This window comes from Meles meles, chromosome 14, assembly GCF_922984935.1.
Source record: "Meles meles chromosome 14, mMelMel3.1 paternal haplotype, whole genome shotgun sequence".
Lineage (NCBI taxonomy): Eukaryota > Metazoa > Chordata > Mammalia > Carnivora > Mustelidae > Meles > Meles meles.
The window spans coordinates 5142725-5156093 of record NC_060079.1 but is presented as its reverse complement, the minus strand read 5'-3'; the positions used below and the strand labels follow the sequence as shown (position 1 = coordinate 5156093).

Genomic DNA, 13369 nt, shown 5'->3' with positions numbered 1-13369 from the left:
TGGCGAGTCCCGTCTCCCGCCCTTCAGCAACATTCCACTCCTTTCCAGTACTGGATGTTGTCAGTGGCCCCACAGGCTGTAGTGTTTTAGTCAGTCAGGTAGAGGCCTAGGGATCAACCCTGTACGCCCTTCTCCTCACCCCTGCCTCCAAACCATTGTCAAGGCTGCCAGTGTTTCCTCTGAACAAATTCATTCATTCATTAACTATCTTCCATAACCTCCAGGCTTTTTCTGGCTACTGCTGCCTTTGTTCTGGACCCTCTTATGTCGCCAGGACAGGCTGTTATCCCAGCCTCTTCAACCTGCTCTCTACAGAACGAGACTTTGGAAATGTAACTATACACGTGTCACATTTCCCTCCACCCACTCACTGAGCCTCTCCACTGCACTCGAGTGATGTCAAAACCCCGAACCCAGCCCACCCAAGACTACACAAACAGGTCACAGTCCATCCTGCCCATCTCACTGGGCTTGACAATTTGGGAAGACATGGAACTTTATTTCACTCTCAGATCTATTTCTATCTTATTGATTTTAAGGGTTCTTTATGGAGTCACAGCATTAACTTTCTTCCGTGTATGTTGATAAGATTTCCTAGATTTTGGTTTTTAGGACCAAAATAGCCATGTGTGCTGTACCTTCACAGAAGGTCACCAATAACACCCACAGAGTATTCCCCATGCCTCCCTAGCCAGGTGGAGGCACACGGTCTGCTCTACCTGGAGAGCCCCGGTGAGCCAGCCAGCCTCGGACTGAAGGATACAGGTTGCAAGACAATCTCAAAGCCTGCACCCCATAAAATGAAGTTTTAGAAATAACCAACTTTTAGGGACAGGAAATAGCAACATTCTTTTTGATGAAGGCACCAAAGTTTCAGGGAAGTGGCACTCTAGAGTTTCTTTCTGAATGTCTGAGAATCCCGTTCACAGCAGACTACAGCAATATGGTTAGGATGGATGGATTGATTGCCTTCCATCCTATTTTTAGCTCAGATGCATTCAATGCAGCTGAATAGGTGCATTTCACATGATTGTATTTCCTCCATGAGCATTCTTGTTCCTACAGTGACAACCATATTATTTCTCTTTCATGTAGAATGTGGACCTGCCATAACCAGCCATTGTTGTGCCATATCACATGGCCCCTCTCATTATTTTCCTTTCTGTGTGCAGTGAGTGGGCAGGTAAAGGGCCCAGGAGGAGAGAATCAGTGAAGGAGAGAGAGATGAGCACACAGCTGCCCACTTGACCCTGACAGGGCAGCAGGACCAGGTAGAGGTGGGTGGGCTGATGGCAGGGTGTGGGGAGGGGGTGAGCTTCATTAAATATTTTATCTCAGCCTTTTCACTGAAGATATTCAAAGAGCTGCGACCAGCTTCCATCATCCCTCTACTAACCAACAGGGGCACATGAGGCATCCCTAAGTCTCGAACCCCAGGGGTGACTCTTGGGGATGCCGATGTCTTTTACCAAGTAAATACATTCAGAGATAGACATCTTCATGCTGAAGATCAAATATTATAGCTGTCTTACAATACTGGGTCTCTTCTGCTCAGTCAACACATGGGTCCTCCGTGGTTGGAGACAGTGTTGGGGGAGACAGGGGACTGAAGTTTATAGCCCTGAGTCCCAAGTGCATTGATGCTGGCTGGACCTGGTAATATGCGTCTGCTCTCATGTCTCTCAACAGGGAGGAAGGGCAGGTGTGTAGAGCTAGAGGTTCTGTGGCACTGCTCTTTAAGTAGCCTCACAGCTGAACGGAATGGGCCTCAGGCTCTCTCCCTCCTGTGGAAGACCCGGGTCTCCTTTACCTCCCTGTGAGGCATTTGTGTCTCATGGCCACACAGCATCTTTGAAATCAACAAGATCTTGGTTTCAGTATGAGCTCTGCCCTTTGACAGCCCCCGCGACCTTTGCTGTGCTACTCTTCACCTCTGAATCTTCATGTTCTCTCTGTAAAATGAGGAAAATTTCCACTTGGCGTAGGAGACTGTGTATGGAGACTAAAAGAAGCAAAGTGTGAAAAGCAACTTAAATACAGCCTACGAAACAATAAGTTAAATTATACGGTTAAGAAAAGTCAAGATAAAATTCTAAACTTAGGTACCTTGAGGATATTATTTATTTTACTAGAGCGACATTTTTTTCATTTATTCCCTCAATGGGTATTTATTGGATGCCAGCTGTTGCCAAGCACCGTTCTAGGCCCTTGGGAAGTGTGAAGTGGTCTGTTGGTGCACGTTTAGCACCCGGGACACTCAGGCAGGGTCAGAGGAAAGCTCTGACTTGTGTTTGCCAGTTACTGTGATGGAAGTTCTCCCACCATGGCCGATTTCAAATGACCAACAAGACAAGAGAGTGGGGAAGACATGCCCACGCTCAGCCCTGGATTCAGTACAACACTAGTGTATGAACACATAAACCATCATCATTCTGCCCCCATGGACCTTCCCTTCTGACATTGTCCCTTGCAGATAAAATGGGACCCAGTGCCCTTCTCTCACCAAGTCTCCCTAAAGGAAATTTTCAGAGACACAGCAACTGAAAAAAAAAAAAAAAAAATGAGATGGACTCGATTATTTAGATTATCATGACAAGGCTTTGTTTCATTTTTCTCCATGAAGAAACATAGAAAATATCAGCTATGTTCCCACTCAAACTGTACTTACACATAAAGGGCCAAAGCTCCTTTAAAAAAAAAAAAATGAAAAACAGCCCCCTCCCCCCAAAATTCACACTTCTCCAAAATTGTAAGTGGCTTACTGTCTTTACTCGGGTTTTACTTAAAGCAAAGAGAATGCATGTTTGAATGTGGGAGAACCTATACTGATTTCTCTTTCTGGGGCACAACTGGGGTGTGGCCGAGCTGTCCCAGCTCAGAGCAGGAGACGGCGGACCGGAGAACGGGAGATCTGCGGTCACTTTCCTTGCCCTTGAACCTTAGCAGTCGACTTGCACATGCATGACACAATGCATCAGTGACCTCCCCAGGAATCATTGTCCCAGTTTCAGGGGGAGTAAGTATAAGAGATCACAGGAGGCCAAGGACCAGGAAGTTTTATAGCTCTTGGGACACAGCTCTACAGCTGTACTAAATATTTCCTGGACCTTCTTTTTTAATACGAAGCAGTAAAACTAGGGGAGAAAATGAACAGGACAGACTTTTTGCCAGTCTGGGAGTTTGCGGCACTCTGTGTTTGCCACACAAAACTAGGTCTGGTCCCCTAAGGATAAAGAATCAAGGCAGCACATGGGGGTGCTGCCAAGCATCCCCCTGGTGTGAGAGTGAGATGGGCAGGTGACCTCCTTAAGGGGCCTTCCTCCCTAAAACCGACCTGAGCAAACAGAAGGGCTGTCCGAAGCAAATCTATTTGACCCATATTTGACCCCAATTCACTTGCTACTTGACTTTGCAATAGGCAGCTATCTAGCTGTGATGACTCGCTTCCACTCAAGCTGCCATGAAGCTGTTTCTGGTAACTACTGCCAAGGAGTCCACAGACCATGCAAATCGAAGGGCTGGGCGGTTGCAGATTTGACAAGTAAACAAAGGAACACCAAGAAACACAATGCACTCATTTCTACTCAAAAGGTCGATAGAGAATCCAGGAGAGCCTCAAATGCCCTATGCCCCAACCCCCGGGCTCTCTCATGTGCCCTCAAGACCAGTGTGAACAGTAGCCCTCTTTCAGGCGGTTCATCTCATTGACGACCTCCAACCTCAGGCAGGTCTGCACCCTCAGCGAGAGGCTGGGATCATGACGTCGGACAGCTGTGTCCAAATCTTGGCCCCCTATTTACTTGCTCTATGACTTTGGTCCAGTTCCTTAATTTCTCCCTGCTGCTTCAACTGTAGAATGGGGTTGCAAAAAGTACCCAACACCTGGCGCTGTGGTGAAGATACGAGGAATTACTATGTAAAGCATTTAATCCCAAACAGTGTCTGGCACATAAATACGATGTATGTGTTAGCTACTCTAGGGAAGGAATTTGAAACGGGTCCAAGGGATTGTTGGTAGCCTTCAACTGAATGTTGGGATTACAAGAAATATTTGATCCTATAGGATATGCACTTTTATTTCTCATTGGCTGGGTTGTTTTATGGCTCTGTAGAGATACAAGTTAATTTGTGGAAAGCGAGCGCTAGGCAAATAATCCTGCCACAGAAATGTGTACTGGGTCCCATGGAAGGACAATTGGCCATTGCCCTGTGGCTACGGGCCGGTTTTGCCATTTCTATCCATCGGCACCTCCCCTTCAGCATTCTTGGTCTACATTGCATGTGTGATTCTTGAGTTCCCTTTTAAACCAGTCATAATATCTTACTGCTTTCTTCATTAATCAATACATTGCATAAAATTTTGACACGTGTTGATTTATACTTATAAAGTTTCTTCTTTAATGCTATCTCCATCTTTCTCACCTCTCCTTTACCCACTCATTCATTCCACAAATAATGTTGCATACCCAGCGTGTACCAGGCTGTGTAGAAGTTGGAATTTGGTATTTCAAAAGCCTTATAGTATTTGAGACATCATTGTTTTCCTAAGGGCTTGGTACTGATCACATTGTTCAGATACAGACATGCCTCTTGGTATTCTTCTAACAATCAGAGAAGGCTCTTCGCTTTTTCATTTTCAAAAGGTACATAGAGTTCAGAAATACACAATGTGTTTCATCATCATTTCACTTTTCCTACCCTTTACCTTTTTTTTTTTCTTTAAGCAGAGTGCCCATGTTACCAGCCTACCTGAAGATAACGTGTCTACTATGAGCAGGTCTTCTAAAAGTACCAGCTCCTTAGAGAACATATTGAGAGCATTTTAAATTGCTTTTAGATAGAAGAGTCATACCAAGGGGTCACTAGTCCATTTGATCTCTTAAAATTTCAAATATAAAAGTTAAAAGAAAATGCACGCTACGGGAAACCTAGTGCCAGTGAACTCTGTTAAAGCTTTGATTCTGTTCTCAACTCAGATTTCACAGGTGAGCTGAAATTAGCCCAAACTTACTTTTGCCACCCAAGTTCATCAAAATGGGAAAACCAGGGGGGCTGGGGAGAGGGCACTGCTTTGAGGTGAGTCTTTCCACCCCTCACACTCCCAGCTCTACTCTAAGGCTGTCTTTATGATTGGCCATCATCTGGAAGAAATCAGCTGGCCATCAGTTCCTAGACTGAAAGACCGTGGAACATAGAGGAGACCAGAGGACCCCGGATGCAAATGCCACAGCCTGAGAAAGTTCAGGTGGGACCCTGCTTTCAGACACCACCCTAAGCACATCCTGACCTTTAGGAGACTACTGCAAACCCTCCTCTTGGTGGGGTTAGTTTTGATCAAAGGCTGGTACGATGCAGCTGCTCAAGTAAGGCACGCCTAAGAAAATAAATACTAGTTACAGGGGATTTCGTGCTGTTAACTGCAGTGGGTGGAGGCTGGAGGGCAGTAGCTTTTAACAAGTTTTATTTGAAAGACTAACTCAGTGTGGTTGTCACGATAGTTGTGTTTGTGGCTGGGCTTGTATTGCTAACAGATGGGCACCTGGCAGCCTTTTCTAATCCATGCAGACACTACGGGAGGAGTGACCCGGCTCAGTGATCCCAGCATTAACCTTACACAAACCATTCCCCCATGTTAATAAACAGAACATTTTAGGGCTGCTCTGGTCAAGACACTAGCAGAAATATTCAGCCGTTCTTCCCTTTTCATCTCTTGTTCACCCTCTGAGAATTCATTAAAAAAAAAAAAAATTCTTCTGCAGAGAATCACCGCCTGAAAATAAAAGAAAAAAGAAAAGAAAGGAAGAGGAGAGGAGAGGAAAGGAAAGGAAAGGAAAGGAAGAGAAGAAAAGAATAGAACAGAAAAGAAAAGGGCCGATTTCACAAAACAAACAAACAGACAAACACCATCTGCAAATATGCTCTCCAGCCCTCAAGTTACCTGCTGTGTTAGAAAGGGAAATAAGGCTAGACAAGCACTGTGGTAGCAACCTTGCATTTAGAGACATCAGTATCAGATAAGAACTTAACACCCTAGCATAGGGTTTGAGGGATCAGTTTTAGAGAACTGCTTTGTACTTTAAAAACAAAACAAAACAAAAACCTGTGGAAAACAGCTCAGGATTTCACAGCTAGGCTTGCTTTTAAGGAAGCAAACCTTCTTGAACTTTGCTGTATTTCAAAACAGAACATTAGGACACATGCAGACATACACCCAAACAGACTCAGGCAGCCAGCCGTGGAAATAGAGGACGGGAACACCCAGGAGTGAAGTTCTGGGAACTTCTGGTACACCCGTATGCAAATCATTTCACAGGGGCAAAGGCTGAGTCCCAGTTCTGCAGTGGCTCTATCTTCACACCAAGGGGAACGACCACACGCCTCTCCGGCCAGACCATTGCATGTCAGGGCAGACCTTCCTTACTGCTCTGTTATCACAAAAGGAAAGTCATCAGGGAACCCTGGGTGTACATTCTCCATGATTCTTCATGAGCTGATAATACTCGTTCTTTTTTTCTTTCCCTTTTTAAAGGGGCTTGTGTAATATGTAGAATGACAGTACAAACCATTGGAACAAATAACTTTTCAAATAGTTCTAAGTACTCCACCTACATTTTCAAAGCCCAAAGAGCTGCTCCCAAAGAATTTGGTGAATTAAACTGTTTCTCAAGATGAAACTTCTAAAGGATTTCTCCTTCAGCACAGACAGATGACGTCCTGAGCCAGCTAACCTGCAAATAATGAGATTTCCGGAGAAATCTATCAGCGAGTGTTGTTTTTTACATCAATCACAAAAGAAAAATTATTCTAGCAAAAAGGTGGGTTGTGGGGGGAGCGGAATCAATTACTCTAATGCCACGTATGTTTTAAAGTATTTTTAAATATTTGCCAACAAAAATAAAGACCGAGTTATGGTAAGTGATTTTTTACCGATGTCATCTATGCGTGGTAATTCACCGGCTTCCATATGCTACCTTTCGATGATGCCTCTGATTAATAGAACACAAGACACAGGACAAGGGCCAAGTGAGAGGTGAAGGACCTGGGGTCTCTCACTCGAGGACAGACAGGACAATTGTTGAGACCTAAATCAAATTATGTCTTCTTCTTTTTTTTTATTAAGTCAGCTTGATGCACAGCATCTCTGGGGAGCCCCGGATGGGGATCGGGAGGAATGAGGTCAGGTACCTGTGCTCCAGGCTCCCTCCCTGTAAATGGTACCCATGGCAGCCTATTCCCATGACTGAGGCACTCTTCTCAATAGGTGCCTCACTACACACTGAACTCCCTTCTCCTTCTTTAGTCTTTGCTCTTCATATAGTCCTGTGGTTTCTGGAACCATGTATGTTATAACCCTGCATGCTTTCTCTACTCCCTAACCTTGGGTTTGTAAACATCTCTTTATTAAATAGCCTTCAAATGAACTTAACTTGAATGCATCCCCTATCCCCTGCAGGGACCCTGATTTATGCAGGACCCTATTTAACCTTGATTCTTAACCTGGGCCCCATGGACACACTTAGGGATCCATTGGTAGATGTCTATTTCAATATAACAGATATCCTTTGTAATCCTCTGTAACTTATTTTACGTATTTAAAAGCATTGTTCTGTAAAAGGGTCCTTAGGCTTCAAAGAATTGACAAAGAAGTTTATGGTATTTAAAAAAAAAAAGGAAAGGGGGGCAACGAAGTGAAGGGACTTTGTTCTCTCGGGACTCTATACAGAAAGCAGTACAGACTGGAATTCACTGGCACTTACGGGGAGGTAACAGAAGATTCCCTTCCCCTTCACATGCTTTCTCGACGTGCCTCTCAATCACCCCCGTTCTATGGGGTTTTCAAGCAGGTTGGCGAGAGGAAGGTGTGAGGATTATTTTCTCCGGTATCAAGAGAAGTACAGACGTTAGTTCTACTTCCCTTGAAAGAAGGCGGAGCCATCTCTATTTAGATCTATCTCTCTGTCTCTCTCTCTCTCTCCCCTTCCTCGCCTCTTCCTCCCCTGCGCCTCCCTCTCTCTTCCTCTCAGACATGCAGTGTTTAGATGAAAAAGAACAAAGTCTCACAAAGAAGCAAGAATCCTGGCCAGTCTCTATTTCCTTCCTTTAAAATCTTCGTTTACTCATCTTTCCCTTGACACTGTTCCTCCAAGGAGCCCGGATATTTCAGGCAGTGTGGATCTCCTCCTTGGAGAGGACCAGCCTCTCCAACCTACTTTTTCTCCTAGGGTGGCTGAGAAGGATGAGAAAGATACTGGGAAGCAATACCCTGCTTTCCCAAATCCCTCCTCAGCTAAGAAGGATTTTAGCAAGTCTTCTAAGCCATTTTCATTTTCCCGTCTGGGCCTAACCATCGTGTTCACTGCTCTCCTCTGGCTTTTCTTACGGGAAGCCTCCACTGACCTTTCCCTGCCTTGACCCGGAATAAGGGGAGATAAGGCTGGGCCCTGGCGTGGCTGTGGGCAGATGAGCACTTGTGAGCTGTTCTTGTTCACTCAGAGTAACCGCTTAAGATAATACTCCACGGCATTGTACTGAGCCTGCTAGGATTTACAGTGTTGTTTGGCAGCAGAAGCCATTGTTAACATGAAACATTAAACTTCTTTGTCTTCTTCTGTGTTCAGGGACCTGGCTGGATGGGTGTCTGATCAAAAGGAGTGTTCCATGTCTCAGGGCTTTCTTCTAGATATCACTAAAATAGTACACTTATGGTTTTCACCTTTATGAGCCTCTTGTTCAGAATGACTTCTTTCTATGTAGTTAATAAATGATCATTAAATTGATCAAGTTATTAAAACCAATAAGATGAACTATAAAATCTATAGCAAAATAAATATAATTGGAAATCAGAGTGAGAGTTTTCCCAGACAAGCCAATGTTGACATGGAAACCAAGTAATACCTCGGGTGTCAGAACAAGATGGTGCAGAGCTGTAAGGAAGCTCAGGTAGAGTCTTTTTTTACCTAGAAACCAAAGAATAAGAGCAGGTCATAGACAAAGTGATGAGCTGTCAATTACAAACCAGCATATGCTGGGCGCCTGGGTGGCTTAGTGGGTTAAAGCTTCTGCTTTCGGCTCAGGTCATGATCCCAGGGTCTTGGGATTGAGCCCCACATCAGGGCAGGGAGCCTCCTTCCCTTCCTCTCTCTCTGCCTGCCTCTCTGCCTACTTGTGATCTCTGTCAGTCAAATAAATAAATAAAATCTTTTTTAAAAAACCAGCATATGCTAAAAACTGAATTTATGACTACTGTGAGTTTTAAAGAAAAAATATCCAAAAGGTAGAAAGGACTCAGGTGAATTGTATACAACCCATAACTAAACTGAAGAAAATAAAAAGACTGAACATGGGGCGCCTGGGTGGCTCAGTCAGTTGAATGTCTGATTCCTGATTTTGACTGAGGTCATGACTTCAGGGTCATGAGATCAAGCCCTGAGTCTGGCTCCAAGGTCAGCATGAAGCCCGCTTGTCCTTTTCCCTCTGTTCCTCCCCACCCCCACATGCTCTCTCTCTCTCTCTCAAATAAATAAATAAATAAAATCTTGATAAAAAAAGTCTAAACACAGGAGAGGATAAGGAAAAATTTGACAGTTGAAGACCAACCTGAAGGAGGAAGAGAAGATATCTATCAAAATGGGAAACATTCCAGAGAGCACAGAATGAATCCCACAACCTGGTATATTCAGGTTCAGTCTGCACGAAGCAAGCAAGCAAATTTATTTTAATTTTTGGACAAAAATTACTCTTCCTTCTTATCTTTTGCTTACATAGTACTAAAGTATTTGTTAAAGGTTGAGGATTTTCTAAGGACTAACCTACTGCCAATTATAAAAACTTTTGTGGAAAGTGCCCCTTTTAATAGTTGGGGAGAAAAACTATAATTGAACAAAAATTTTAATGCAGTTGTTATTAAAAGAAACAGGTTCCTTGGCTGATAAACGAGCACTCCCATCATTGTGCCTCGGAGAATTATCTTTGAAATACAGGTTTGTGGTTGGTGAGGAGAGAACCCTATGAGAGGCTCTGCTGTCTCCTTGCCGTGATGGGAAGGCAACGCAGACCTGCAGAGTTGGCATTTGCTTTCCATTTCCATCATCCATTCACCCTCTAAATGCCGACTAGGCCACATAAAAATTATTTTAGCTTAGGTAACTAAACCTCTCAATATAGCTCAAGTCCATAAAAGCAAAACAAAAACAAAAACAAGCTACCTACTACAAAGTATGTAATCCTAGATAAATTTTGACTCGCGTGGTTTAGTTTAGTGGACACTTATGCCTTAGTACTATGTTCTCACCTAATCTTGTCTGGGTTAGAAGCTAAAAAAAATCTTCAGCCTTCTTTCCTAACATGTTCTTAGGCAATCATTAGATTGGAGGGACCCTCAATTCCTTTAATCCCGAATATGGGTTCCCAAGCCATCATCTCCTCCTTTGAGATACCCACCACTGCAATGTACATGATTCCCATATTCCATGGCAATGTCCTTCTCTCCAAAAAGCTGACTGCTGAAGCTGCGTTCTTAACGCCATCTACATATTTGAATCTTCTGGGACCCTTTCAAACCCATGCCGTGAGCAAGCCCAGCCTTAGATCTGTGCATTCAGAATCTGTAGTCAGGAGAGCTCTCCCAGTACTGCCAACACGCAACCACATGGGGAATGGCTCCAAAGGCATATAATCTATGCAGAAGACAAGGAGTTTAGGCCAACAAAAGCTTTGAGTGCCTATTGGATGCCGCTCAAAATACAGTTGCAAATTTGAGGAAAGTGTCTGAATGATTAAGAGCCCATTGTAAATTCCATTATTTAATACTTCAAGTATTTTCTTTTGTTAATGTTTACTCAAACACTCATCAAAATGATCGAAACAATTCAGTACCCTTTGCAATGTGGCATTTATTGAAAATCTAATTCATTAAGAAGCCTTCCATATAGAACTGTGATTTGAGGTCTATAATCCCAGATCCCCACTGGGCTGCAGAAATCAGTAAATCCAACATCACTTACTGAAGAGAAGCTAAAGGAAATGTTACACAATTGTACTTACACAGAATTCTTCATAGACCCGGTATACTTGCAAACGTTTAAAAATTGTTCTCTATTTGTATGTGTATATGACATATTTTCCCCAAGCAAGGATTCATTTTATGCCAATTTTTCAAAATCATTTAGTATATCATTTCTATCATATTTAATGAAAACAATTACATCTGCACAGAAGGCATTCAAAAAACAATAGAGTGAAGAATCCTAGTAATAAAAAGCCTGAACTGATATCTAAAAATCAATCTGGAATGTAAAAAAATGGTACTAGCATCTTAGATTTTAAGAGTTGTTATATCGGCAGAAAATTTTCAGATCTAATTTAACACAGATGCATGACCACATTGTAAATATTCCAGAAAAGAACTCTCAGTGAAATTCGTGTTCCTGGAAGTAGTCCTATTTCTCTGGCATATGGAAACCTGTCTATACACAGAAAGTGACTAGACATACAATCCACAAAGCGATGCTCAGCTCATGGTTTGGGAAAGAAATGTACTTTATGCACCTTGGGTTATATCGCCATGAGATGGAATTGGGGCTTTTATTTGATTTTTATTGTGTAAAAAGCCAAAGTTACTGAAGATTTGAACCTACAAAAAGCTTTCCATCAGGGCAATGCAGACCATTTATATATTTGCATATGAGACCTACTTATTCCTAGAAATGTGCTTAGGTTTTTTCAACTCTTATTTCAGCTTTCTATGAGGTTTTCATGTCCTCTCTTTCTGTAGACTGCTCGGGAGCCCGACGAGTCTCTCCAAGTGACTAAATTAGGTATTTTTCTTAAAAGACCACCTCTTTTAGACACATGGATGTATGAATATACAAATGTTATAGCATTATATGTATGATTTCAGCAATGTATATGTAAAATTTTTAGATCTATATACTTTTTAAATATCTACAGAGCATACAATTTTTAAATAAGCCATTATCAGCCTAATTCTCACCCACTAAATCTGGGCAGAAAAATGTTTGTGCTTTCAGGAACATAACCAGAACATAATCCAGACCTGGGAATTATTGGGTATTTTTCAAAAGATAGAAATTTTTATGAGCGTTCTCAGCAAACAAAAATTGGAAATACAGACTCAGCCAACCCTACCATATTGTGGCTCCTATAATGAACAAGATCTAACTTAAACCAACAAACATTTTGCTCTGATCATGGAAATGCCTGTAGAACCTTGATCTACAGGTTCATTGATGCTCCCTGGTGGACATCAGCTTCAATTAGGTTTTTAGCTGAAAGGACTGGAGGAGAACTTATGCAGGTACAGAAGACTTTAGCAAGTCAGAAAAAACTTCTTAAAAAGAAAACTGACATCACACACCTTTATGGAAGCTTCTCTTATTCTTAAGCAATGAACAAAATACTCACCTTTTGTAAAAATATGTGAATAACCAACCACCTTGATCAAGAATAGGTGAGTTCCCTGTAAAATCTATTCCTTTTGGTACGACTTACAGATCAAAGGTGATCCAAAAATGGGCTCTATTTAATATGTATTTTTATGTAAAGTAAGTGTTTAAACTGTATCTCTCAAACCAACAGGTAGTAACCCAATATTTTTTGCTCTTGGAAGAACAGAGATATTTTGATGCTTACAGCAGCTTTTACCCGTATTTTAAGAGACTACAGTGTGTCCAATAAATGTGCGCTGTATGTAATGCATTCCTTGACACACACTACATACTATGAGGGTTAACAATGCAGTCTGTCAAGCAATATAAAATAATTTCACATGATTTTATCCAGAAAGAAATACAAATGTATCAAATTGCTTTTTAGAAAAATGAAGGAATAAAATCAAATAAACATGGCGGTATGTTCTCAATATTTCAAACGCCTAAAAAGAACCTTCTTGGAAAACACATCTCGAGCTCACAGGATGAGGATCCAAGAGTTGCTGGACCTCTTAACTCCCTTCAGATAGGTAACTAGCCCCTCCGAAAAAGTGAAACTGCAGAAAGAAGGATCCCCTCCGCGTCGAGCTTGCTAAGTGCACTGTTGAAATTTCCCCATCTCAGCAGACTTCTTTCTATAAAGGTCAGTAATCAGACTGCTGGCTGTGAATGCAGACTGAGGAAGTGTCGAGCACTGAGGAACAAGCTAGAATTTGCAGACACATACTCACACCCAGATCACTTTACCAAATATAGCTTACAATCATCTCAGCTCTGCCTCTACTTTTTTCTATTCCTTTACTTTTTGTTTGGCTTTTCAAGACAAAAAGCCACCAGCTCTGTTCCCAGATTTTCTGCCACTCTTTTTGACGGAATACCTGTAAAGAAATGAGTAAGTGTTTTATTTGTGTCTGAAAGGT

At 42.3% G+C, this 13369-nt stretch overlaps 1 long non-coding RNA gene across 2 annotated transcripts in view; it reads right to left on the bottom strand.

Moving 5' to 3' along the window:
* Window positions 1-10895: 10895 nt before the first annotated feature.
* The window catches only part of LOC123925045, a 33535-nt gene continuing 31061 nt past the window's right edge, over window positions 10896-13369 (bottom strand). For both annotated transcript variants that reach the window (XR_006814905.1, XR_006814904.1), the window contains exon 3: window positions 10896-13327. This is a non-coding gene — a long non-coding RNA (uncharacterized LOC123925045). The remainder of the gene's footprint in view (window positions 13328-13369) is intronic.